This window comes from Neovison vison, chromosome 9, assembly GCF_020171115.1.
Source record: "Neovison vison isolate M4711 chromosome 9, ASM_NN_V1, whole genome shotgun sequence".
Lineage (NCBI taxonomy): Eukaryota > Metazoa > Chordata > Mammalia > Carnivora > Mustelidae > Neogale > Neogale vison.
The window spans coordinates 27,496,499-27,523,651 of record NC_058099.1 but is presented as its reverse complement, the minus strand read 5'-3'; the positions used below and the strand labels follow the sequence as shown (position 1 = coordinate 27,523,651).

The window sequence follows — 27,153 nt, the reverse complement described above, 5'->3', positions numbered from 1 at the left end:
ACTAGTCCTTGTAAGTCTGTGACTCTCAGCTCAGTGTGGAAATTCTAGTCCCAGTCAGAGACCACACTCAAAAACTGGGATTCCTAGAACTTGGTTCTAATGAACATCAGTTGATGAATTGGGATGTAAAGGATAAAAGGTGGCATTAATAAAGGGGACCACTGCCTTATATATATTAAGAATATAAGGATATTTTAATAAACCTCTCCTAATTTATGTGTGCAGGGCAGTGCTTTTTATGTTTTTTTTCTTTGTTTTATTGTCCCCTCACAATACAAGAAACAAGAGTGTCACAATTACCTCTGAGTGAGAGGTTTCTCACATATGAGAGTTAAATTCAGAGACACTAGACTCAGGAAATTGATAGACATTCCGAAAAAACTAAATAAACCAAGAAAAATTTTTCTCTTAAACTCATTTTTCCTCCACAGTTCTACCAGTTATTATAAGGTCTATGAGGTTATCTATTTTTGTAGAATTTATCTTGCAACATCTTTTGTATTTTAGGGACATCATTTTTACTTGGAAAATGCTTTTGTTTATGGGGATACGGTTAGATTTTAGAATTTCCAATGTCACATGAATCCTGAGTATTTGTAGATAAAGTGTGGGGCTGGTGCTGTGATCTTATGTGCCTGATGGTCCCTCTGGAACTTTACAAGAACATGGGAGAGTCTTCTAGTTAGAAGTCCATGGCCATGCTAAAAAGTTCTACTATGTCCGATGGAATGATGCAGCCCTTTATTGGGGCACTATTCATGAAGAGGTAACCTCCATTTCTCTACAAAGACACATAAGTGAGCTCTCTTTTGACTGAGACTCAGTGAAATAAGAAAAAAAATGCAGGAAAGTTATTTTAGACATAATCCAGGACTTTATCTACAAAAAGGAGACATGATTTCATTTCAGCTACTAAATTTCCCTGTGGTAAAAGAGGTTTGTATGATAACATGAATGGTTAATACTGTTAAAATGTACAGGCTTCGTTGAAAATTTGGGGCACTTAAAATTGCTGACCTTGTGTTATTTGGGCTCTGCTGTTAATGGACACATTCTTGCATAAGTTTGTCTGGTGAATAGGTAAGAGAAGGAAAAATAGGAACTCGAATAATTTATCCTAATGTACAGTATGCCCTTGGGGTCACTCAATTAATTTCTGTACTGACCCATTTTAAGGCTTTTGAGGACAGTATCAAAAAAGATTTTCAAGATGGCCTAAAGGGATAGTATGCCAATTTAATTGGTCCCCACTACAATATAAGCTTTGTGGAAATAAAAATTAGGAAGTTTTAATTATGTTGACATATTTTAGTTATAAAAATGTGGGTTAAATTATACTTATGGACATAGTGTACTTGAAAAATGCAAATGCTCTGTTGAAATTTTCCTTCTCAGCAAGACAAAAAAATGAAGGAACAAGAATATATCCATCTTGTAACCACAGGAATATAAATAAAGATGCTAGTCAGATGGAAAATGGCTTTTTGAAAGATGAAATTGTGCATGCTTTGTTTCTTGTCAATGTTGATTAAGAGACCTTTTTCTATATTTATCAGTAATTAGTACAACAATATAAGACTTTCTGAGAAGGATGAATGCCTGACTACACATCTTCCAAATGTAAGAGTTCAAACAATTTTGTCAAGCATGTCTGATACAAAGTTATATTTGTTCACTTAAATTATATATTTGTGTTAAAATTTGAATTTCCTCTCACTTGATAAATGATCTTGCTAATCTTGTTTTCATTAATTCATTATTATTTATTCTGCGGGGAAATCTCTTTTTAGACTGAGACAGTTTTGGTCTTCTACAGCATTATTTTTTTCCCCATGTCTTCGCTGACTGATTTGACCTAGCCCAGTATAAAGTCTAATTTACTCAGTTGTGCCCTGACACCAGAACCCACATTGGTTTTGCCCTTATCACTGCATTCTCATTGCCTAAATGAGGTACCCAGACAATCAAATGAGGTGACTACATATTTGTTAAAAATCAGTAATGGGGCTACATTAAGATCTGAAGACAGTGGAATTGAAGTTCAGGGACATCAAGTAATTGTTCAAGGTCACAAAGCTAATCATTGGCAGGCCATGTGATTCCAGCACTATCCTCTAACCACTAAGCTCTGCTCCTTCACACTAATTATATCTAGTTGTAGTATCTACACCTACACAATTTTCCCTAAATTTTCTGATATTTTTCAAATAAAATGGTAAGTGATACATTTCCTCCCCAGAAATTCTGGGTTTAACTAAAATATAGGAAATCATTCTATTATTATTAGTTATGTTGATTTCTCATTTAATTGAATAATAGAAATAATAACAGCCAAGGTATATTGAGATTTATGATATCCTAGGCCTAATATTCTAATATGTAAGAATATGTTGTTATATTCTTATATATTATAAAATATACAGATATAAAAAGTGTTTTGCATCCAATTCCACCTTGGGGATGGTTTCCTTTACATGAAAAAGCAATTCTTGGACACCAGCTGGGCATCCTACAATTCAACTCAATTCTGATACTACCTACCTGGAGATAGCATCAGATCCCAAGGGTAAAGAGCTCAGCCCTATAAGACTGTCCCTTTCCCCCAACTTCAGAAGTCAGTTCCCATCCAGCTTATTACCTGTACTTCCCACAGACTGACTATAGACGTTCCCTTCCCTGCATTTGAAGGATTTGTTAGAATGGTTCATGGAACTCAGCAAACATTTTATTTACTAGATTACTTGTTTATTGTTTAATACAAAAGGATATAATTCAGGAACACCAGATGGAAGAGGTGCACTGAACAAAGTATGGGTAAAGGGTATGGTGATTCATGCCCTCTCTCAGTACATAATTCTCCCCAAATCTACACATGTACATCAACTTGGAAGCTCAGCCATCCCCCTCCATTTTGATTTTCATGGAGGCTTCATTACTTAGGCATGACTGATTAAATCATTGGCCACTGATAACTGAATTCAATCTACAGCCTTTCTTCCCTCCTAGGAAGTCAGGGGGCTAAGATAAAAAGTTTCAACCCTCAAATCACAAGCCTAGTTAACTGGCAACCAGTCCCCATCCTTTAGGTTAGTTCTAAACAGTCACTTCACTAACATAACAAAACACACCTTTATTGTTCTCATCAGTTAGAAAATTTCAAGGAGTTTAGAAGCTCTACGGCAGAAATGAGGATGAAGACCAAATACATATATTTTTCATTATAAATTGCAATATCATACAGTATAACTTATAATTCTCATAAATAACCCTGTAAGATGAGTATTATTACTCTATTTTAGAGCCAAGATATGAACCCCATTCAGGCTCTGTGATATGTATATACAGTAACAGATAGTGCTTCAGATGAGGCAAACGTTAAGTAAGGAGACTACATTTATACACTCATAATTCTTCAGGATATGAAACCTGGAGATCTGCATGGCTCTGCAACTAAGGTCATACTTTTCTAATGTTCTGCAACCCTACTAAATGTATCCGCTCCAGCCTCTACATGATGCTGCCCCCTCTGCTGGCACCAGATGCTTTCCTATGTATTTGCCTTGGGATCTGCTGCAGAGGCCCTCCCTTCCAATAGCAAAGGGCCAGATTGTCCTCAGGACTGCTTAGGCATATTTTTTAATCAATAGGTCTGCATCAAAACACTTTTCTAATTTCAAAGGAGATCATACAGAGGACGTTAATTTATTTGGAGCTAAGTTTTTCATCTTTAGTCACTCTTTTCTTCACTGGACAGAGAATCATTTACTCAAATATTATATAGATCAACCCCAATTATCTTGCAAATTTAACTTTTAGAAAATAGCCCTCAGAAGTTGCTTAGCTCTATTGTAGGAGGGCAATATAATCTAGTGGTCAGAACATGGAATCTGGAGTCAGAAATTTGGGGTTCACCACTGACCTTGGACACACTATTGAGCCTCTGAAAAAGCCTCATTTCTCTCATGTGGAAAAAATGGAGATACTGGGTAACAAAAGCACTTTCCTCCGCCAGTCCCTCCTCTTCTCTATAACTCCCTGTTTATGTTACCATTAAGGATTTTTTTTTTCAATATTGGTATAGATGCTTCCCCACCTCCTGATTTCCCAAAGGTCAGGAGCAGGACTATTTAGGAGGTTCCATATGGTCAGAGCCTAGATAATGTGGTACATAAAAGGTGTTTAATAAATGTTTAATAAAATAACAAATAAAATCAAGAAACCATAATTATGAGTAAATACATTTTTACCAAGGCCAATTTAGTGGAAGAAATCTGTCAGAAAAGCCATTTGGGAAAGAGTAACTCTAAGCCGCAATTTAACTTCCCTGGTGTGAACATTGACTATTGTTTCAAAGTATGATTTTAGGAGCTGTCATCCCAGACTTTCAATTCATCAAATATCATTTATTAGGTGTGATAAAAGTCAGGATTTAAAATCCTGCTAATTAACCAAGTGTGCTTTCAATTTCAGTCTGTTACCTACAAATATTTGAACTAGCATTTAATGTTTACTTTGAGCTATCATTGCTCTTCCTGGGCCTTTGCAACTCAATTAGAGATGAGTTTCAGTTTCTCTCCAGCTTAACCAAAGGAGAAGCATTGACTCTCATCAAAGGAGGGGTATTTCAGATCAAATATTTCATAACTGGAATTAATGCTAATGTAAATTAGTATATGACTATAGGACTTGCATCCCCAAATAAACATTTACTACCCACTGCCTCTGACTTTCCACCACTACTTGAAATACTGAGGCCAAATGATTGCATTAGTCTTTTCATATTCAAAGTATGGGCAAGTGGAATATTTCTCTACTGCTTTACTTTCCAGTCCTTGACATCATATACTATCCAAGTTAGCTTTGTAATAATGAAGAATTTAATTATAACCTTAGACTATGTCACTTGGAAAGCTTTGCTTTGTTTTCAGCAATATCTTATATCAGTTGTTGAACTCTAAAATGCTTTCAAATCATCAGGAGGTCTTATTAAAAGGCAGATTCTAATTCAGTAGGTCTGTGATACGGTCTGAGAAAGCATTTCTAACACGCTGCTAGATAACGTTAATGATGCTAGTCTAGAGATCACACTTAATATTAAGTTTCGTAGATCATTTCAATTCATTACAATTGTTTAAACTTGCTCTTCTGCAATCCTTGATTTTTTTTAATCCTCTTATTACAGCCATTTACTTTTCCCATTATTCAAGGGGATAGGAATATATCTGAGGTGTAGATTTTGGGCCACCTTACTGAAATACAGCTTGTATTCTGCTTGTTTCGGCTCCCTGGTTAGAACTTGGAGCTCCCACAGCTATAAGACTTATAGAGTCACCAGCAAATAAGGTCCTCACAAAGTAGACAGTCCCAGTGAAAACTCAGACAAATCAATTAGTTTGAGTCTCCGTTTCTCTTTGTGCTTCCTTCCGAAGCAAGACATCTAATTTTTACAAACATTCTCTAAATTCTTGAATGTTCATTGTGTTTTCAAACTTACTAATTATAATATACAAATTGCTTATGTGTCTCTCATTTCAATTGCATTTCCAACCAAAATGTTGTACTTTAAGCACATTGACACATTTAAAATGTTCATGTCTATCATTTTGTTTTCACTCATTTTTAATTTAACATTTTATACATTTTTATATTTTGCTCTTTGAAACTTAAAAATAAGCCACTTGAAAAACCCACCACAAATATCATTCTCAATGGAGAAAAACTGAAAACTTTTCCACTAAGGTCAGGAACACGGCAGGGATGTCCATTATCACCACTGCTATTCAACATAGTACTAGAAGTCCTAGCCTCAGCAATCAGACAATAAAAGGAAATTAAAGGCATCCAAATAGGCAAAGAAGAAGTCAAATTATCACTCTTCGCAGATGATATGATACTCTATGTGGAAAACCCAAAAGACTCCACTCCCAAACTTCTAGAACTTCTACAGGACTTCAGTAAAGTGTCAGGATATAAGATCAATGCACAGAAATCAGTTGCATTTCTCTACACCAACAACAAGACAGAAGAAAGAGAAATTAAGGAGTCAATCCCATTTACAACTGCACCCAAAACCATAAGATACCTAGGAATAAACCTAACCAAAGAGGCTAAGAATCTATACTCAGAAAACTATAAAGTACTCATGAAAGAAATTGAGGAAGACACAAAGAAATGGAAAAATGTTCCATGCTCCTGGATTGGAAGAATAAATATTGTGAAAATGTCTATGCTACCTAAAGCAATCTACACATTTAATGCAATTCCTATCAAAGTACCATCCATCTTTTTCAAAGAAATGGAACAAATAATTTTAAAATTTATATGGAACCAGAAAAGACCTCGAATAGCCAAAGGGATATTGAAAAAGAAAGCCAAAGTTGGTGGCATCACAATTCCGGACTTCAAGCTCTATTACAAAGCTGTCATCATCAAGACAGCATGGTACTGGCACAAAAACAGACACATAGATCAATGGAACAGAATAGAGAGCCCAGAAATAGACCCTCAACTCTATGGTCAACTAATCTTTGACAAAGCAGGAAAGAATGTCCAATGGAAAAAAGACAGACTCTTTAATAAATGGTGTTGGGAAAATTGGACAGCCACATGCAGAAAAATGAAATTGGACCATTTCCTTATACCACACACGAAAATAGACTCAAAATGGATGAAGGACCTCAATGTGAGAAAGGAATCCATCAAAATCCTTGAGGAGAACATAGGCAGCAACCTCTTCGACCTCAGCTGCAGCAACATCTTCCTAGGAACATCGCCAAAGGCAAGGGAAGCAAAGGCAAAAATGAACTTTTGGGATTTCATCAAGATCAAAAGCTTTTGCACAGCAAAGGAAACAGTTAACAAAATCAAAAGACAACTGACAGAATGGGAGTAGATATTTGCAAACGACATATCAGATAAAGGACTAGTGTCCAAAATCTATAAAGAACTTAACAAACTCAACACCCAAAGAACAAATAATCCAATCAAGAAATGGGCAGAGGACATGAACAGACATTTCTGCAAAGAAGACATCCAGATGGCCAACAGACACATGAAAAAGTGTTCCATATCACTCGGCATCAGGGAAATACAAATCAAAACCACAATGAGATATCACCTCACACCAGTCAGAATGGCTAACATCAACAAGTCAGGAAATGACAGATGCTGGCGAGGATGCGGAGAAAGGGGAACCCTCCTACACTGTTGGTGGGAATGCAAGCTGGTGCAACCTCTCTGGAAAACAGCATGGAGGTTCCTCAAAATGTTGAAAACCGAACTGCCCTATGACCCAGCAATTGCACTACTGGGAATTTACCCTAAAGATACAAACGTAGTGATCCAAAGGGGCACGTGCACCCGAATGTTTATAGCAGCAATGTCCACAATAGCCAAACTATGGAAAGAACCTAGATGTCCATCAACAGATGAATGGATCAAGAAGATGTGGTATATATACACAACGGAATACTATGCAGCCATCAAAAGAAACGAAATCTTGCCATTTGCGACAACATGGATGGAACTAGAGCGTATCATGCTTAGCGAAATAAGTCAAGCGGAGAAAGACAACTATCATATGATCTCCCTGATATGAGGAAGTGGTGATGCAACATGGGGGCTTAAGTGGGTAGGAGAAGAATCAATGAAACAAGATGGGATAGGGAGGGAGACAAACCATAAGTGACTCTTAATCTCACGAAACAAACTGTGGGTTGCTGGGGGGAGGAGGGTTGGGAGAAGGGGGGTGGGGTTATGGACATTGGGGAGGGTATGTGCTTTTGGGTAAATTGGAAGGGGAAGTGAACCATAAGAGACTATGGACTCTGAAAAACAATCTGAGGGGTTTGAAGTGGCAGGGGGGTGGGAGGCTGGGGTACCAGGTCGTGGGTATTATAGAGGGCACGGCTTGCATGGAGCACTGGGTGTGGTGAAAAAATAATGAATACTGTTTTTCTGAAAATAAATAAATTGGAAAAAAAAATAAGCCACTTGATAATTTGTTTATCTTTTCTGTGGGTATTGGAATTACCATATTCTAATAGATTGTATGAAGGAATGATCTCCCTAAAAGGCTAAGATAATATCAGAGTCAGTTATTTTTGGAACAGTCAGCTTCTAAGATAAGGGACAAGGAAGATAATGGGAAATGCTGAATTATCAAGACAGAACTTAGGTAAGAGGCACAACTTCTATTGGATATCTAAGACTTCATCTCTTGAATTTGGACTTTAAATGTAAATATACCTTAATATTTTTTTTCTAGGAACTACTTACATGTTACTTGTTATAATCCATTTTATCATTACTAAAATTTTACTTTAACAAGTTCTTATTTTAAAATATGAGTTTGGGGGCACCTGGGTGGCTCAGTGGGTTAAGCCGCTGCCTTCGGCTCAGGTCATGATCCCGGGGTCCTGGGATTGAGCCCTGCATCAGGCTCTCTGCTCAGCAGGGAGCCTGCTTCCTCCTCTCTCTCTGCCTGCCTCTCTGCCTGCTTGTGATCTCCGTCTGTCAAATAAATAAAATCTTTAAAAAAAAAATATGAGCTTGGTTTTAGATGTAAAATGAGGAATTAATAAGGAGGAAATGGTAAAGCAATACAGACTTGGAGCTTGGGCTTGAGGAAATATAGATTTAGAGGGCTTCAAGCTCAGGGACTCTAGCTATGACCCCAGATTTCAATAGTAGGTGCAAGAACAAGGAACCTGACAAGCATAATATCTTAGCCAGGGACTTAGTGGGTGATAGAACACGTGTAAGGAAACTAGTGAGGATTCATAGGGCATTCATCATTCTTTAACCATAATACCCCAGATAGTATGCATGCTACCCAGGAACTTAGGTCTCCCAGCTCCTACCACATACACATAGAAAAAGACAATTGATTCAACTTACAGTCATCTAAGCATCTCAAAGAGGCTGACTTCGCTTTTCAAACTGGAACAGATAGAGTTATAATGGGTAATTTAATTTTTTCTTTTATAACAATGCAAGAATAGATGACAAGAGATGGATGAGAACAGTTACAGAAAGTCTTCTTTCATCCACATCTGAAACATAGAATGTATATGACCTCTACTCATCTGTTGATCACAATATTGAAAGTTCTTGCATTTACTTTGGTGTGTTAATCACTAACCAATACCATGTTGCAAAAATACTATTTCCAGTCCTCAAATTACTTACTCTGACAGCATATAAACATTTGATAACTTATTCCTGCTCAGAGAAATACTCTCTGTTTTTGACTGTCACAGTATGTCCTGTGGTTGTTCCTTCTCAATTTCCTTTGCTGAATAATCCTGGAACTCAAATCTGAATCTACTTCTCTTATCCTTCGACCTCTTTCAAGATCGGTGGTTCTTAACTTTGAGTGTATATTTTAGTCACCTGGGGAGCCTTAACAATGACTGGTAGCTGCATCCAATCCCTACAGATTCTGATTTAGTTGATTTGGGGTTGTCTGAGCAAATACATTAAGGATCATCCGGTGGTTCTAATGTGAAACCAATAATGAGAAGCACTTGCAGGTTGTTTTGCATAGTTCTTACTGATAAATATCAATTTTTATATTTTTGCTCCTGAAATATTTCCTGAAATCAAAATTCACACATTCAGTTGCCAGAAATGTAGTGATGGCAGAATAGTTTATATTGAACTAAGGCTCTTGCCAAAAACAATTATAAAGTCTGGACAAACAAATATATCTAGGTCTCTACATATCAACTAAAAGTAAGCAGACATCAGACCTGCTTTTTATACTTTCAAGAATCGAAGCACACTGGGTGAGATACACATTTAACTGGTGCTTCCTGGTTTGTTCCACGCATAGGAGATAGAGTTCAAGTAGAAAACAGAGTCTGAGGTCAGAGCTGCTAGAAATTGATGAGAATGCATAAGTACGTGAAAGGATGAAACCAGTGAAGGAGATGCCCCCAAATCTGCGTGTGAACTCTCCAAAGCTTGGCTGAACATATGTAGAGATAGACTCTAAAGAACTTAGCAGAAAACAGAAGGCTAAAATACTGAACAGACATTTTGTAGCTGCCTGGTGTTGGGGAGACACAGTTTGGACTTTCAAGTCCTGCCTCATTAAAGGACTTAAATCTAGGGTTTGTCACTGATACTCCAGAAGGGCCACTTCTCAGGACTAAAGTCTATGCATCATTAAGTGAAAGAAAGATTTAACAGCAATTCTAAGAAAACTAAAAGCAAAGCCTCTGCAGCATTAAGTGGGTCAACCAGAGATTTATTAGCTTGTGAACAAAATTAACGTTTTTCAGGGAAAGGTTATAGAATCCAAAGTCTCTACAAATTATTCAGTGTATAATAAAATTACTAGACATGTGAAAAAGCAGGACATTATGATCTATAATCAAAGAAAAATCAGTCAATAAAAGCAGGCACAGACATATCCAATACTGGAATTAGCAAACACGACGTTTAGAGTTGATAGGAAAAACAGATATGTTCACGGGGAATTTCAGGAGATAGAGGAAATTTCAGAAAATATATGGAAACTGAAAATGAACCAAATGGATATCCCAGAACTGAAAAAGATCTGAAATGGGTATGGTGCGTAAACAATGAATTTTGGAACACTGAAAAAAATTAAATTAAAAAATAAAATAAAATTGGAAGGGATTTCAGAACTATCAGTGACATTAAAGATAGATATATAGAAATTTCCAAATTCATATACAGGTAAGAAAATAAAAAACAACAACATAGAGCCTCAATAACTTGTGGAATAATATCAAGAATATTAGAACACAGATAATGGAGCAGAATAAATATTTGAAGAGATAATGGGGGAATATTACCTAAAAACAATATTACCTAAAAAACAACAGTCAGTAGATCTAAAAAGTTCAGGCAATTCCAAGCACGATATATCCACAGCCAACCAATCATTTCAATTTGTGTTACTCCTAGATCTTAAGATTACCAAGTTCAAAATGATCTCTTAATACTTCCTACCCCTCAAGCCTGCTGGCTCATTTCCCTCTATTTCTCACTTTAGCAAATGATATCACACTTACCTGTTGCTCAGAATGAAATTCTGGAAGTCATCTGTATTGGTTTTCTATAACGGCTGTAACAAATTACCACAAACTTGCTGGTTTAAAATAACACAAATTAATTTTCTTATAGTTCTAGAGCCAGAAGTCTAAAATGGATTTCACTGGGCCACCATCAAGGTGTCAGCAGGGTTCTACTTCCTCCAGAGAGTGTTTCCTTGCCTTTTCTAGCTTCTCGTAGCTGTTGTTCTTTGTCTTGTGACCCCCTCCTCCATCTTCAAAGCCAGTGTAGATAACCTCTCCCACTGATTCTGCTCCTCCCTGCTTTGGTCACATGGTTTCCTTCTCTTCTGTGTCAGATAGCCCTCTGATAGGGACACACGTGATTCCACTTCGGGCCCACCCAGATAACCTAGATAATTCTCCCCATCTCAAGAGCCTTAACTTAATCACATCTGCAAATTCTTTTTTGCCAAATAAGGTAACATTCACAGGTTCCAAGGATTAGAACCTGCATGTGTTGGGGGGGAGGGGCTGTGACTCCGCATACTCTGTCATCTTTTATTGCTCCTCTCTTACGCCAAGATGTATTTTTCATAAATAATTCTTTTTTTTTCCAATTTATTTATTTTCAGAAAAACAGTATTCATTATTTTTTCACCACACCCAGTGCTCCATGCAATCCGTGCCCTCTATAATACCCACCACCTGGTACCCCAACCTCCCACCCCCCCACCACTTCAAACCCCTCAGATTGTTTTTCAGAGTCCATAGTCTCTCATGGTTCACTTCCCCTTCCAATTTACCCAAAAGCACATACTTTTGATTTACTTTGAGTATCTTTATGATTGTTGCTTTAGGTTCTCCATCAGGCATGTCACTTACACTTGTTTTGCCTAGATCTCTGGCCATGACCTTACCTTGTTCTTTAATTTGGGATGAATTCCTACATCTTGGCATTTTGTCTAAAAAAACATGTCTTAAATCCATGCACTTCATCTCCACTGCCATCCCTTTAATCCAAACTACCACTAATTATCATCCAAAGAAGTTCCCCTCTGGCTGAAACACACTTCCTTCTGATCTCCTTGCTATTATCTCCTTCTCATACTTCAGACAGTAGCTCAAATAACTTCCCTTTTAAGAAGGCTTTGATAACAATATCTGAAGATCCCCATTTTACCCTTTTATCTCCTTTAAAGCACTTGACACATTTAAAAATCAACATACTGATTTGTTTCCTCTATCAATGAGTTTCAATGAGGAAAACAGAAATCCTTTTCAGACTTTTAACAGAAAGACTTTTAACAAATATTTGTTATTTCCAACAAATATTGGAAAGCTGGAAGGGCAAAAACGAGGAAGGGTCCTGGAAGAGGGGATGTTGCCCAGAGATTAATGGACAGAAAGCAGATACCTTCCTCATGGTTGGAACACCAAAGAGAAGAAGTGTTGTCCCCAGAATCCAAGAGCACATTCACTTCTGGGGATATTGTACAGCAAGTGCTGAAAACTCTGGTAGAGATAACCTAGAAACACAAAAGATAAAAAAGAGCACCTTACTCCCTCATTTCCATTTCTCTATGGAACACTACTGCAAGTTTCCCACACTGCCAGTGAAGTGCATCTCAGTGAGCCGAATAAAAATAAAAAATAAAAATAAAATTAAAAAAGGGGACTTAAATGTGGTCTGGCAACATTAGGAAGTGAACTTAATTGTTCAAAAGCTCTTAATCCCCAACAGTAAGTATATTAGGGAACTCTCCCTTTAAAAGCATTGGAAGCTCTCCGTTTTTCACTATCTTAATCTATCTGTAACAATTGACCCCACTGTTCTAAAGGCCATTTTTAGAGTTAAAACATTTCTGAAGAACTTTAAAGACAAATGTGGAGGTTTGAGTTCCACTGTGGTGAATTTATCTTGTTTCCCAATAAATAAAAATTACAAATGGCAAATCAACTATGAAATACTACAGAAAAGGATCAAAATGTATTCCTTTCCACAAAGAGAAGCTGTGTTCATTGCAGCAGGAACCCCACGTAGGATCTCTGTTGGGATCTTGGCTCTTAGAACAAGATGTTAAATAATTAGCACCATCACAGCAATGGGAAGTGAAAATAAGCTGCATTAACAGATGCACTTCCTGCAGAAAGAAAGTGGCTAGTACGGGTAGAAGGCAGGTACCCGGAAAATCAACATTTGTGGAATACCTATTATGGGCTAGGAATTTTAAAACTCTATTTATTTATTTGAAAGAACATAGGATTAAGAATCAGAACACCTATATGGAGATCCCAACCCTGCCTTTAAAAAATTATGTGATTCTGGAAAATGTATTTAATCTCTCAACATCAGTTTTCTTAGGTGTATAATAGGGGTGAGAATTATAATCTCACATAGAAATTGTGAGGATGATTTAACATGTGCAAGTGGTTTGTAAAGTGGCTATACATATTTCTGTTGAAAAATATAAATTGCCATTTAGATGCTTTTGTTTTATGATTGCTATAAAAGAAGTATTTTTTAAAATGCCAACCACTTTAGGCATTTGGTTGTAAAACAAGATGACAGTTGTTAGAAATTAAGGTGGACTTTTGAAAATGTTTGTAAAAATGCAGGAATGCCTGAATCCTGTTCTGCAAATCACGGCTCATCTCTGAAAATTCCATAGGGAAACAGAGGAAAGAAACAAAGCCAATGGGAAACAAATAACACTTTATTATTATTTGGGTGAGTACCTAATTACTGCTAATGTAAAATGTTGGAAAGCGGAGCTGGAGGACTGGAACAGTTTGCACTGTTCCCTATTTCAAATCTTGGAATAGCACCACCTACTGACCAGCCGTGAGGTATGAGGGATCTGACATAGTGACAAGGATATTCAAGTGGTATATGGGGAGGAAAAAAAAAAAGTGACAGTTCCTCCCAAGAGCACTATAAAGAGGAAGAGCGAAAGATTAAAAAGTATAGCTTTGGTTTGTGATATTTATGGCACAGTGTTCCTGCCCATTAGCAAATATAGATGAATCTAAGGTCCAGAATTTGATAAGATTAGCAATGTTTTCATGGGAAAGTGAGGGAGGTAAGATACATATGGAATAAAAGAAATAAAAATCTCCTCCTGGCTTCCCAGGAGCTAGCCAGCCTGTCTCTGGCCACTCACATGTCCTGGTCCCATGGATAAATTCACAGGGAATGATTCCACACTAATGCACCCAAAAAGGAAACTAGATTAACCAGTGTGCCACTTAGCATTCTATTGGCTCTCAGCTACAAATCTACTGGCCATTGCATCATCTGTGAGACGGAGATGGGCTCTTTGATTATTTCTTTTTTGCCACAGGGGACAATGCTAAGTTTTGTGAACAGAGAGTTCTGGAGAGACAGTCAATAAGGGAGGAGCCTCTGTAGGCTCCTGGAGCGTGTGTAGCTTCTCCAGCACTGTGCTTTCTCCAGCCAGGGATTCTGCAGTCCAGACACCTTCAACACCTTGTTCCTCCTGCCGTGCACAGTTGGCAAACAGCACTGGTGACCAACAGCTTCAATCTCTTCAACAATATCTGAATCTCAGCCACAGGGGTGAGGGACAGTGGGTGCCCTTTCTTGAATGCTCTGTCATACCCCCAGGGATAGTGACTACCCTTTCTGTTACCATTCCTATATTCTAAAGAATTATATTTCTTATCATCTATTTCCTTGTTACTCCGATTCCCTGTTACTGTTAATATCCTTTCTATTAAACTTATTAAAATCACTACATGGTTTCCATATCCTGATTGGACCTTAACTGGTACAGCCAGGTTGGTGTAAGCTAGGCACTATTCCAGAGAGAGGATGGAAATAGCATTTACTGGCCATCTCTTGTTCTCTAGACCCTGGCCTGGGTGTTCCATCCTCATCTCATTTAATCTTCCCAGCCACTCTTTGTTGCAGAATACTAATACTGGTGTCATTTTATAACTTGTGACACTGAGGCTCAGAACACTAACTGACTTAAGGTCTCTCAGCTATTAAGTCACAGAGTTTGGAACTGATTTCATATTTGTCTGGGGGAAAGCCCATACGCATGTATGTAGTCAAGAACTTTCCAAAATTACTTGAAATGTTCTTTAGGTTTATTTCCCTAGTTAGTACTAGATAACATCCTAGATGCTTATTTATGGAATAAATGCCTTTTCTAATTCTCATTCAAATGGAAATTATGTTCCTTTGTGGTAAGATGAAACTTATTAGAGTTTAAGCACCCTTTACCACCCATCTCTACCACCCTCCCTTAGTGTGTCTGTAAGGACCCATTAGGAACAGCAAGGATTAAGTTGTCAATGGCTAACCTTCAAAGCTGTCACTTTTTGATCTTCTTTTAACTCCAGCTGATTTCCAAAATTTTCAGTTTCTGCTTGATTCCTGTTTTCTTGCACTCCTATCTTCCTTTATAACATCAAACTGTATTTTATATGTTTTGGCCCAGTGGGGTGGTTTCTCAGATGAAATAACTCACTTTCTTTCTCTAGCTCTAAATTCATCAGAGGAACCTAGTTGCATGAAGGGGAGTTGTACAATGTGTTCTGAGGGTCATAAATTACTCATTGAGAAAAAAAAATCATGGATATGTTTATTTATTCTTTGCATATATTATGTGTTTTTTCAAGACCCAATTACACACACACACACACATTTACAAAGCTTTCAGTTTGAAGTGCTGAGTTGTATGGTTCCCATTACTCCCTAAGAAGCTATTGTGACTTTATGTCTCTCTAGGTATGTGCCCGTGACAGTGTTTAGGGAATAATGTAACTTTTTCTCGTCCACTTACCAAATAACATACCAGTGGTTTTCACTGGCACACTTTAAATTTGAATCATATGGGCAAAAATATTCTATCTAGCAAAAGAATTTTCTTCTTATCTTCTGCTGTCATTAGAAGAGGACACATTGAAAGGGGACACCAGTGATGGATACTTGATAAAGGATAATTCAAGCCAGTCACACGGAACAAACACAATAAACAGAATATAATTTATAATTTATCTTTTGCTTTATAGCATCTATCCCTTACACAACCATATTTAACCTACAGTTTTTTTTATTCGTTTTTTTTTTCCCCCCAGACACACAGGTACCCTGTCATCCAGGGCTTCAGAAATATCAGCTGTTTGCATAGTCATTGGTGCAGCCACATGTAATCCTTGTCCCATTAGTACTTCAATTTTCCAATTCCCCACTCTTGTCTGCAATACTGGAAGATACCAAGAATCTTTCAAAACCCAGGGCTCTGACTCCCCTCTAGTCAGTGGTACATGCCCCGGAGTCTCCCAAGGCTCCAAGAGCCAGACATACTAGCCCTTCTTGGTCCACTGGTGTGGGTACACAGATCTCCACCTAGTGGTGGAGCCACAAATGACACTCCCCAGATTAGTTCTTTGAGAACACGGGCTGCCGACACACCCTCTCACAGCGATGCCAACACTGCTCAAGGACAGCCTGAATCGTCTCAGCAAAAGGCTGCAAATACAAGCTCTGCATCCAGTGCCTGAGACCATGAATCAGAAGTTTCTCTTCTATCCACACCGGTCTCATTCCTAACAATGACGCAGGGAGATAGACTCCCCCCTTCATAAACTGAACAAACTGCAGTCTTGGTCATCCCACGCTGCAGACTCCCAGTCTCCTCCACAATCTAGTTCTTGAGATGTACTCTGCCCTAGCCCATTTCTCATAGATTTGAATCTTCCCATTCATTCCAATACTACCTCATTCAGGACTGTAGAAACTTTGGTCCTTGACCTGTTAGTTCTTCAAACACACCAGCCTCTCTCCTAAAAAGTTATATCCTGTGCTGCCCATGTACTGTCTCCTACCACTAACATTTATCCGCCATCCCTGTTCAGGTGACACTGAAGGCAGACTTGTCTAGGGATGGCTCATGATTGACCTAGGAGAGACAGAGAACCCCCATACACTTTGGAGGGGTAGGCCTAGAGCAGGTATGAAGACTAGTTCTGGCCAAAGAGACGTGAGAAGAGTGAGCCAGGAGATACTCAAAAAGTTAACACCTGAAAAACAAAGAGGTGCATAAGAACAAGACTGCTTTGTCTTTTTTTCCTCCCAGCTCGACTCTGTCACATGAGAACACAGTGCCGGACATTCTATGTGAGCTTGTTGAATGATTGAATAAATGTTCTTTTGGAGATACCACATTGATTCCAGTTCATTTGGTCAGTTTTTAAGTATAATTTTTAAAAAGATTTTGTTTATTGGGTGCCTGGGTGGCTCAGTGGGTTAAGCCGCTGCCTTCGGCTCAGGTCATGATCTCAAAGTCCTGGGATCGAGTCCCGCATCGGGCTCTCTGCTCAGCAGGGAGCCTGCTTCCCTCTCTCTCTCTCTCTGCCTGCCTCTCTGTCTGCTTGTGATTTCTCTCTGTCAAACAAATAAATAAAATCTTTAAAAAAATTTTTTTGTTTATTTATTTGAAAGAGAGAGAGACCACAAGAGAGAGAACAGAAGCAGAGGGAGTGGGAGAGGGAGAAGCAGGCTCTGTTCTGAGCAGGGAGCCCGATGCAGGACTCGATCCCTGGACTCCAAGATCATGACCTGAGCTGAAGGCAGACACTTAACAACTGAGCCACCCAGGCACCCTAAAATAATTTTCAACAACAATTCGTTGTAGATAGTTAAGAGAAGATTCAATCCGAAAATAATCCCTTAGCATTCTCTCTAGAAGAAACCAATTACAACAAAATTTAGATGGAATTTAAGTTAAATTAATGCAGAAAGCATGAGGGTGGTTAGAACAACTGTTATTTTCCATCATAAAAAGCCAAATGTGGCCTCAGATAAATCACAGTAATCTGTGACTTTTTTTTTTTTGCTTTTTGCTTCTTCATCATTAATATTTATTTAATTTTTAGAAATACTCAGGGTGCCTGGATTTTAGCTCTCTCTTGCCCTTTCTTTTCAAATATTGCCCTTAGGGGGTGGCTGGGTGGTTTACTGGGTTAACATCTCAGGTCACTATCTCAGGGTCCTGGGATATAGGCCAGCCTCCTGATCCCTGCTCAGCAGTGAGCCTGCTTCTGCCTCTCCCTCTGCCTCTCTCCTCTGCTCATGCTCTCACTCTCTCAAGTAAATAAATAATAAATAATATCTCATATATATTGCCCTCAGAAAGATCTGAAAAGTGGGAGAGGAGGACAGGAGGTAGTTGTCAGGGCATATGGGGATGCTAAAATAAAACTTCATTTCTGAACCCATCAGAGCTAAAAGTATTTGAGAAATAAAAAAGATACAAATTCAGGAGCACCTGGGTGGCACAGCTAGTTAAACATATGACTCTTGGTTTCAGCTCAGGCTATAATCTCAGGGTTGCAAGACTGAGCCCCACATTGGCCTCCATGCTTAGCAAAGAGTCTGCTGGAGAGTGTCTCTCCCTCTCTCTCTCCCACTCATGGTCTCTCTCTCAAATAAACAAATCTTTAAGGAAAAAACGGATACAAATTCAAAGGTCAAGTGTTTTTTTTTTTTAATTAAACTAGCTTCATTTCCTAATTTCTAGTCACACTGGAGCTAATAGTTGATAAATTCATAGAAAAAGTCACCTTATCTATGAGGGTTTTAGACCTAACTAGTTAGTTCAACTCCTGAACTTTGGGTATGGTTTCTTTCTACTACCCTGATATTGCTGTATGAATAAGTTCAAACGGAACAGCTTCATGAAAGCATTGATTTAAATTTTGTTCCCATTTCAAAAGAAAATTTCACCGTACCATTTTCCTAAGGTATTGAGCTGAAGAGCATTTCATACTGCCCAGCCATTATCTTGCCTCCCGCTCCATTATTTTCTGTCCAGAATCTCATGCATTTTGCAGGTGGTCTTTGTAGATCTGCTCCAGGAAAGAGAAACTGGAAAGGTCTCAGTCACAGTTAGGTGACTTGTTTGTGAATACAACGCAATAGCCAGGGAGAGAAGTGAGGGCAGATCTCTTACTTCTGCCATCCTTATCTGTATTTATAGCTGCATTCATGTCTTCATTCTGTAATTCCAAGGCCATGAGGTTAGGGTGAAGGAGAAAGAATATATCAGAATGCTATATAAAAGCACAGCAATTATCTTAAATTTTCCATATGTAGACCTTTATGGACTTCTACAGCTTAAAAATAAATTCTTTATTGATTTTGTTATAATAATTTACAGCTCCAAGATAATCAAATTGGTGGATAACTGTTGTAAAAGTCATAGATGTATGCAAGAAGAAACAAGTACAGAAATACATTTGCATCAGTAATATCAGTATCAGAGTTGCTAAAACAGATATGCCTTTTCTTGGCAAGTATCTGCGGAGATAACATTCTGGGCTAACTCCAAGACCACTAGGGAAGGATCCCTAGGAAGTGAGATGGAGAGTAATGTAGAGCTATTGCCATCTAGTGGTTAATAACAGAAACATCAGGTTTCTTTTTTCAGGTCTAACTGGAATAGAATTTTTTTTTTTTTTTTTTACAAATGCGTAAATATTTTGCAATTTTCTTTCAGTACTCTGTGTATATGTGGTTTGATTAAAACTGTTTTTGAAAGAATTAATGAATGCTTATTTTTAAATGAGAACAATTCAAACCTCTAGCCATACTGAAATTTTCATTCATTTATTATTCAGTATAGCCAGGACTTGGGCTTAACACTACAGATAAAGAGATAAGCCAGCCTCAGAGCCCCTGTTTCAAATTGAGGTTCAAAAGCTATATCCAGGGCACCTGAATGGCTCAGTTGGTTAGGCTCAGGTCACAATCCCAGGGTTCTGGAATTGAGCCCCACATAGGCTCCTTGCTCAGCAGGGAGCCTGCTTCTCCCTCTCCCCCTACCTGCTACTCCACCTGCTTGTGCTCTCTCACTGTCAAATAAATAAAAAAGACAAAAAAAGCTATGTCCATCTATTCTGGATCTCATGACTGTGACCCAGGGACATTCCTACATAATTTTTTTTTGGTTCTTTCTCTCTACATATATATGTACACATAAGCAACATATACATGTATATAGTATAGTACTGGGTACTATGTACATTACAAACTATTTACCAAACTACACACTGTACATATACAATAAAAATGAATTACAAATATTTAAACATTTAGAATATGTTTATTAATTAAACAAAAATCTATATTAAAGGGCTCACTAAATTATTATTAATAATAGTTTTAGCAATGTGATGAGATAGAATACATTTCATCATTTAAATAAAATCTTGACTTAGTGCTTTATGTTGCAGAAATTAAAGCTCTAGTGTGTTCATTTTATTTTGATACTTGGTTTTGATGACTATCACAGCTGCAAAATATTTCTCAAAAGATCTGTGGATCCAACAGAGGAAGTGCATCGTTGGCTGAACTTTCTAAATCATATTAATTTCTCAGTCCTATTCACAACATTTCCTGTTTGATTGTATTGTTAAAATTCATAAATTCTCCCTTTCCCTGATGTCAAAATTGATTTTTTTTTTTTTTGGTAACTAGTCAGAAGGAATTTTCTTTCTTAAAATTTTTATCAAATGGTTTCAAAAAACCACTGAAACTCTTCATTTGGAAGATCTTAAAATAGCTTAAGGAATTCTGTTTCAATTTTTTTAGTGTAAGATATGAGTTTATATCTGAGACATATCATTTTTGACAATGATGTAAACACATACAAACATCCATTTTCCAAAATTCTTTTCCCATAGCAGGATTAAAAAGAAAACAAGACAAAACAAAAAACAGTTACTTTCTCACTCATTGTTAGAATGTCACCTTTAACTTGAAAGGAGACAATAAATGTCTTTATCTTTTTTGAGGATCTCTGTTAGGAGGCATCTATTGACAGCTACTTGTCATCAAAGAAAAGGTCAAATTTGGAGTACTTGTCATTCAGTGAAAGAGAACTGTTACTCTTTTAGATCCTTTGCCAAAAAATAACAAGACAACTATGTTGAATAAAAAAAAAAAACAACAAAAAACAATACATAAAATAGATTTATACAGTCACACCTAATGTCATTACAAATTTAGACACTATAAAGAGTCTACTCTTTATGATACCAAATTCATAAACACACCTAACCAAACATATTTGAACCACACTCTGCTTGAAGGGGTGTGTAGGCGTGCAGCTGTTGACCCCTTAAGTTGTGGAATGTATATTTTCTCTTCAGGGTACAACTTATATCTCCAGTGGCACATGGACCAAGTGGAGACAACACTGCAGATCATATATTCTATTTTATTAAAGTATATTCCATTTTAGTCTTTTAGATACAAATGAATGTAAACAGAAGTTGCAACATTTTCTTCCTGCACATCACTTCAAAGACCTTTAGGGTCTTTTGAACCTTTTCAGGTTTTGATACTCCATCCTCAGCCCTGAAGGACAAGGCATTCAGGGGTCTGAATGTTGAGAGCAGTTCCAAAGTAGAAGTTTTCTTCCTCTGGGGAAGTAGCTGCACTTGGGCCAGTCCTAAGTATGCCTGGACATCCCCCAAAGACCTAGATGTGTCTGTGAATCACTGTCTGGTAGTTTGTACTCCTTGGAAGCTAGTTTCAAATCTTCTTGAGCTACTGGATATTTAATTTACAATTGGTTCAGGGGAATTCAGCCCCTCCCGAGAGCATCACCACTCAGAGAACAGGCAGTCCTCAGGAGTGGGCTCCAGGCCTTTGTAGGGGGATGCTTAGACTTCCCTCAGCTGGAATCTCCTCTCCTGGGGTATGCTGTTGGTAGACATCTGGGCCAAAAGAAGGAGCTCTGCAGGTGCAGGCTTCGGGCCTGCTAAGCTGTGAGTCCTAAGGCAGTGTTCTAAGAGGCTGGCAACTCAGGAGATCATGGCAATCGGAGAGCCCTGAAGCCCTGGCTGGCTGATTACCCCATCCCAGAGCACCCGCAGGGCTTGAGGGGGAAAGTTTGGGGCATCGCAGCTGGTTGTTGGACAAGTACTGGACACTGGGACTTTTATCTGAATCTGGAAATGAAATCTAATCCCCAGATTCTGGTAAGGATCCAGGCCAGTTTTTATTTCTAGTCTGGAGGACCAAAGCCAGCAAGATTATCTGGATCTAGCAGCTTTTGTGGATAGGGGGCTCTAGTTAAATCCCACCTCTGTTTCTAGTAGAGCTTGTCCTGGACCTAAAACAAGCAGAAACATTTGTTCAGGTTTCGGTAAAAAAAAAAGGGAGGGGGGAGTGCATAGAATCAAACACCGAAGAATAACCATATTTATAATAAAAGATATGAATATTGATTCAAATGATTAATCTAGCCCCATAAAAGCATGACTTATTTGTTCTATTTCCATATAGAAATGACTAAAATGGAATATATTGACTTCTGATGTCTTTGTTTATATAAAAAATAAAAAAGAGAGAACCTTGATCAAGGAGGGAAAATGCATGTCACGTACATTGCCACTTCATTCTAACTAAGCCCATGGCGGGTCCTGCTACTGAACTACTCCCTTTGGCTATACTTCTTAGTCTCTTCCCAACACGGCCAGGATGAACCTTACTCTACAAAATAGGGGTGCAAGAATTGTTTTCTTACTTAAGGTTAACATGTTTTCATTATGTTTTATTATGTCTAAAATGTTTTAAAAATGTTTTATCATGAAAAATTTTTAACATACACGAAAAGAGAATAGTATTATAAGCCTCCATGTACCTATCACTCAATGTCAAAATTATTCACATTTGCCAAACTTATTTCAACTATCCAACTCTGCCTCATTCACATATAAAAATATATTCTGTTGGGGGGACAAGATGGCGGGGTACTAGGAAGAGGCGTCTTTTCAGCTGGTACCCCAAAGTGAGCTGATTGCCTACCGGAGAACTCTGATCACCCATGAGGTCAGCCTGAGATCAGAATTGTACACGTCTGGATCTCTACAGGGGCAGAAGACGCCAGTGAGCAGGTAAAGCGGAATGGGAACAGCGGACTGATATCGGAAGATAAACAAAGGGGGGAGGGAGCCACCAGAGGCGACCGGTGGGAAAGTAATACCCCGATACGAGCGAGAGCGCCCTGCGTCTGGGGACCAGCATTAACTCGGAGACTGGTTGAAAGCACTCCAAAAGAGCAAAGGATCGCGGGGGCGGCTAGGGACAGGGGCTTGAGTCCCCGGTCCCAGACGGCCTCCCCAGCGCGGAGACAGAGAGAGTGCGGCGGAGAAACCGGCTCCTGGTCCCTAAGCCGCCAGCGTGCCCCAGAGCGCGGGGTTCCAGCTCCTGTGAGGGGATGGGAGCCGGTCTGCAGAACGCACGCTAGCCCTACCACAAAGCTTGAGATGCGCGTGCACGTCGCTCCAGCTCTCCTGGGTTTCTAAGGCCCTGGGGCGCTTCTTGACCCGGGCCATTGTTTCAAAGTCTAAGCCGCGCGCCCGCGAAACTCTTCCCCGGACAGAGGCGCGCAAAAGCCCAGCCTGCGGCTTACGGACCAGCGCCCCGTTCTCAGTGCCCCAGACGCGCGCCCGACCCACAGCCGCCTCTGAAAAGAGGTGCGCGCAAGCCGGGCACTCCCAGCCCCGGCCAGCGGCAAAATCTCAGTGTGCGATCGCTGCTTGGAACCTCTCTGGCGGTCAGGAGCTCCCAGACAGCCGCCACTGCCTTGGCTTTGGGGACGAGCAAAAGATCCTGCGCCCCCAGGGTCTTTAACTTGGAACCTGCACTGCCAGCGTCCAAGGGGGAATTTATTCAGCTTCTGCACCCAGACTGAGGCTTCTGAGACGGAGATCAGGAAGTGCTCCAGGGTGCACCTTGACTGCACCAGAGTTGATACATCCAGCTACATCTGTTCAGTCTTCTCCCACCAAAATGACTAGGAGGAGGAATGCCCAACAGAAGAAAAATACAGAGGATGGACCTTCTGCAACAGAGCTAACGGCTATCAACATAGACAATATGTCGGAAAGAGAATTCAGGCTAACAATTATTCAGGCAATAGCTAGGTTGGAGAAAGCCATGGATGACCAAACAGAATTGATTAGAGCCGAACTGAAAGCGACCAGACAGGATGTTCACAATGTTAGGGCGGAGCTTAAAGCTACCAGGGAGGAGGTCCACAATGCTCTCAATGAGTTCCAATCCAATCTAAACTCTCTCAAAGCTAGGGTAACTGAGACAGAAGATAGAATTAGTGATCTGGAAGACAAACAGATAGAGAGAAAAGATCAGGAGGAAGCCTGGAACAAACAGCTTAGATCCCACGAAAGCAGAATTAGGGAAATAAGTGATGCCATGAAGCGTTCCAACGTCAGAATTATTGGAATTCCCGAAGGGGAGGAGAAAGAAAGAAGTCTAGAAGATGTCGTGGAACAAGTCCTTCATGAAAACTTTCCGAATCTCGCGAATGAAACCAGCGTTCATGTACTAGAGGCTGAACGGTCTCCACCCAAGATTATACACTCCAAAAAAACATCACGACACCTGATAGTCAAATTGAGAAATTATAATTGTAGGTATAATCTCTTGAAAGCTGCCAGGGCAAAGAGGCTCCTTACTTACAGAGGGAAGCCCATCAGAATAACGTCAGACCTGTCCACAGAGACCTGGCAAGCCAGAAGAGGCTGGCAAGATATATTCAGGGCACTAAATGAGAAGAACATGCAGCCAAGAATACTTTATCCAGCAAGACTGACATTCAAAATGGATGGAGAGATAAAGAGTTTCCAAGACCGGCAAGACTTAAAAGACTATGCAACCACCAAGCCGATACTGCAGGAAATATTAAGAGGGGTTCTATAAAAGAGGAAAAATCCCAAGAATAGCATTGAACAGAAATGTAGAGACAGTCTACAGGAAGAAAGACTTCAAAGGTAACTCGATGTCAATAAAAACGTATCTATCAATAATCACTCTCAATGTGAATGGCCTAAATGCACCCATAAAACGGCACAGGGTTGCAGATTGGATAAAACGACAGGACCCATCCATATGCTGTCTACAAGAGACCCATTTTGAACCTAAAGATACACGCAGACTGAAAGTGAAGGGGTGGAGAAGCATCTTTCATGCCAATGGGACTCAAAAGAAGGCTGGGGTAGCGATTCTCATATCAGATAAATTAGACTTCAAACTAAAGACTGTAGTCAGAGATACAGAAGGACACTACATAATCCTTAAAGGGACTATCCACCAAGATGATCTAACAATTGTAAATATCTATGCTCCCAATATGGGAGCAGCCAATTACTTAAGAAAACTGTTAATCAAGATAAAGAGTCATATTGATATGAATACACTAATCGTAGGTGATCTTAACACGCCTCTTTCAGAATTAGACAGATCATCAAAGCAGAAAATCAATAAAGAAACAAGAGCATTGAATGACACATTGGACCAGATGGACCTCATAGATATATACAGAACATTCCACCCTAAAACAGCAGAATACTCATTCTTCTCAAGTGCACACGGAACCTTCTCCAGAATAGACCACATACTGGGTCACAAATCAGGACTCAGCCGATACCAAAAGACTGAGATTATTCCCTGCATATTCTCAGATCACAATGCTTTGAAACTGGAGCTCAATCACAAGGAAAAGTTCCGAAGGAACTCAAACACCTGGAAGCTAAAGACCACCTTGCTTAAGAATGCTTGGATCAACCAGGAGATCAAAGAAGAACTGAAACAATTCATGGAAACCAATGAGAATGAAGACACTTCGGTCCAAAACCTATGGGATACAGCAAAGGCGGTCCTAAGGGGAAAATATATAGCCATCCAAGCCTTGCTCAAAAAAATTGAAAAATCCAGAACACACCAGCTGTCTCTACACCTTAAAGAACTGGAGGATCAACAACAAATCAAACCAACTCCACACATAAGAAGGGAAATCATCAAGATTAGAGCTGAGATCAATGAGGGAGAAACCAGAGATACAGTAGAACGTATCAATGAAACTAGAAGCTGGTTTTTTGAAAGAATCAATAAGATCGATAAGCCACTGGCTACACTAATCCAAAAGAAAAGAGAGAAATCCCAAATTCATAAAATTATGAATGAAAGGGGAGAGATCACAACTAACACCAAGGAAGTAGAAACAATCATCAGAAGTTACTACGAACAGTTATATGCCAATAAGCTTAGCAACCTAGATGAAATGGATGCATTCCTGGAAAAATATAAACTACCAAAATTGAACCAGGAAGAAATCGACAACCTGAATAGACCGATATCTAATAACGAGATTGAAGCAGTGATCAAAAATCTCCCAAAAAACAAGAGCCCAGGACCTGACGGATTCCCTGGGGAATTCTACCAAACCTTCCAAGAAGAAATAACACCTATTCTCCTGAAGCTGTTTCAAAAAATTGAAGCAGAAGGAAAACTTCCAGACTCTTTCTATGAAGCCAGCATTACCCTGATCCCCAAACCAGGCAAGGACCATACCAAAAAGGAGAATTTCAGACCAATATCACTGATGAATATGGATGCTAAGATTCTCAACAAGATCCTAGCCAACAGGATCCAACAACACATTAAAAAGATTATCCACCATGATCAGGTGGGATTCATCCCTGGGCTACAAGGATGGTTCAACATTCGTAAATCAATCAATGTGATACAACAAATTAATATGAGAAGAGAGAAGAACCACATGGTCCTCTCAATTGATGCAGAAAAAGCATTTGACAAAATCCAACATCCGTTCCTGATTAAAACGCTTCAAAGTATAGGGATAGAGGGAACATTCCTGAGCCTCATCAAATCTATCTATGAAAGACCCACAGCAAATATCATCCTCAATGGGAAAAAGCTTGCAGCCTTCCCGTTGAGATCAGGAACAAGACAAGGATGCCCACTTTCACCACTCTTGTTCAACATAGTATTAGAAGTCCTAGCAACAGCAATCAGACAACAGAGAGAAATAAAAGGTATCCAAATTGGTAATGAAGAAGTCAAACTCTCTCTCTTCGCAGATGACATGATTCTTTATATGGAAAACCCCAAAGACTCCACCCCCAAACTACTAGAACTCATACAGCAATTCAGCAGCGTGGCAGGATACAAAGTCAATGTGCAGAAATCAGTGGCTTTCTTATACACTAACAAGGAAAATACAGAAAGGGAAATTAGAGAATCGATTCCATTTACTATAGCACC

The 27,153-nt window shown here is 39.1% G+C and overlaps 1 pseudogene; it reads right to left on the bottom strand.

The window, feature by feature from the left end:
• LOC122916712 overlaps positions 1 to 16,220 on the bottom strand; it is a 57,301-nt pseudogene extending 41,081 nt beyond the window's left edge.
• Between the last annotated feature and the right edge of the window lie 10,933 nt (positions 16,221 to 27,153).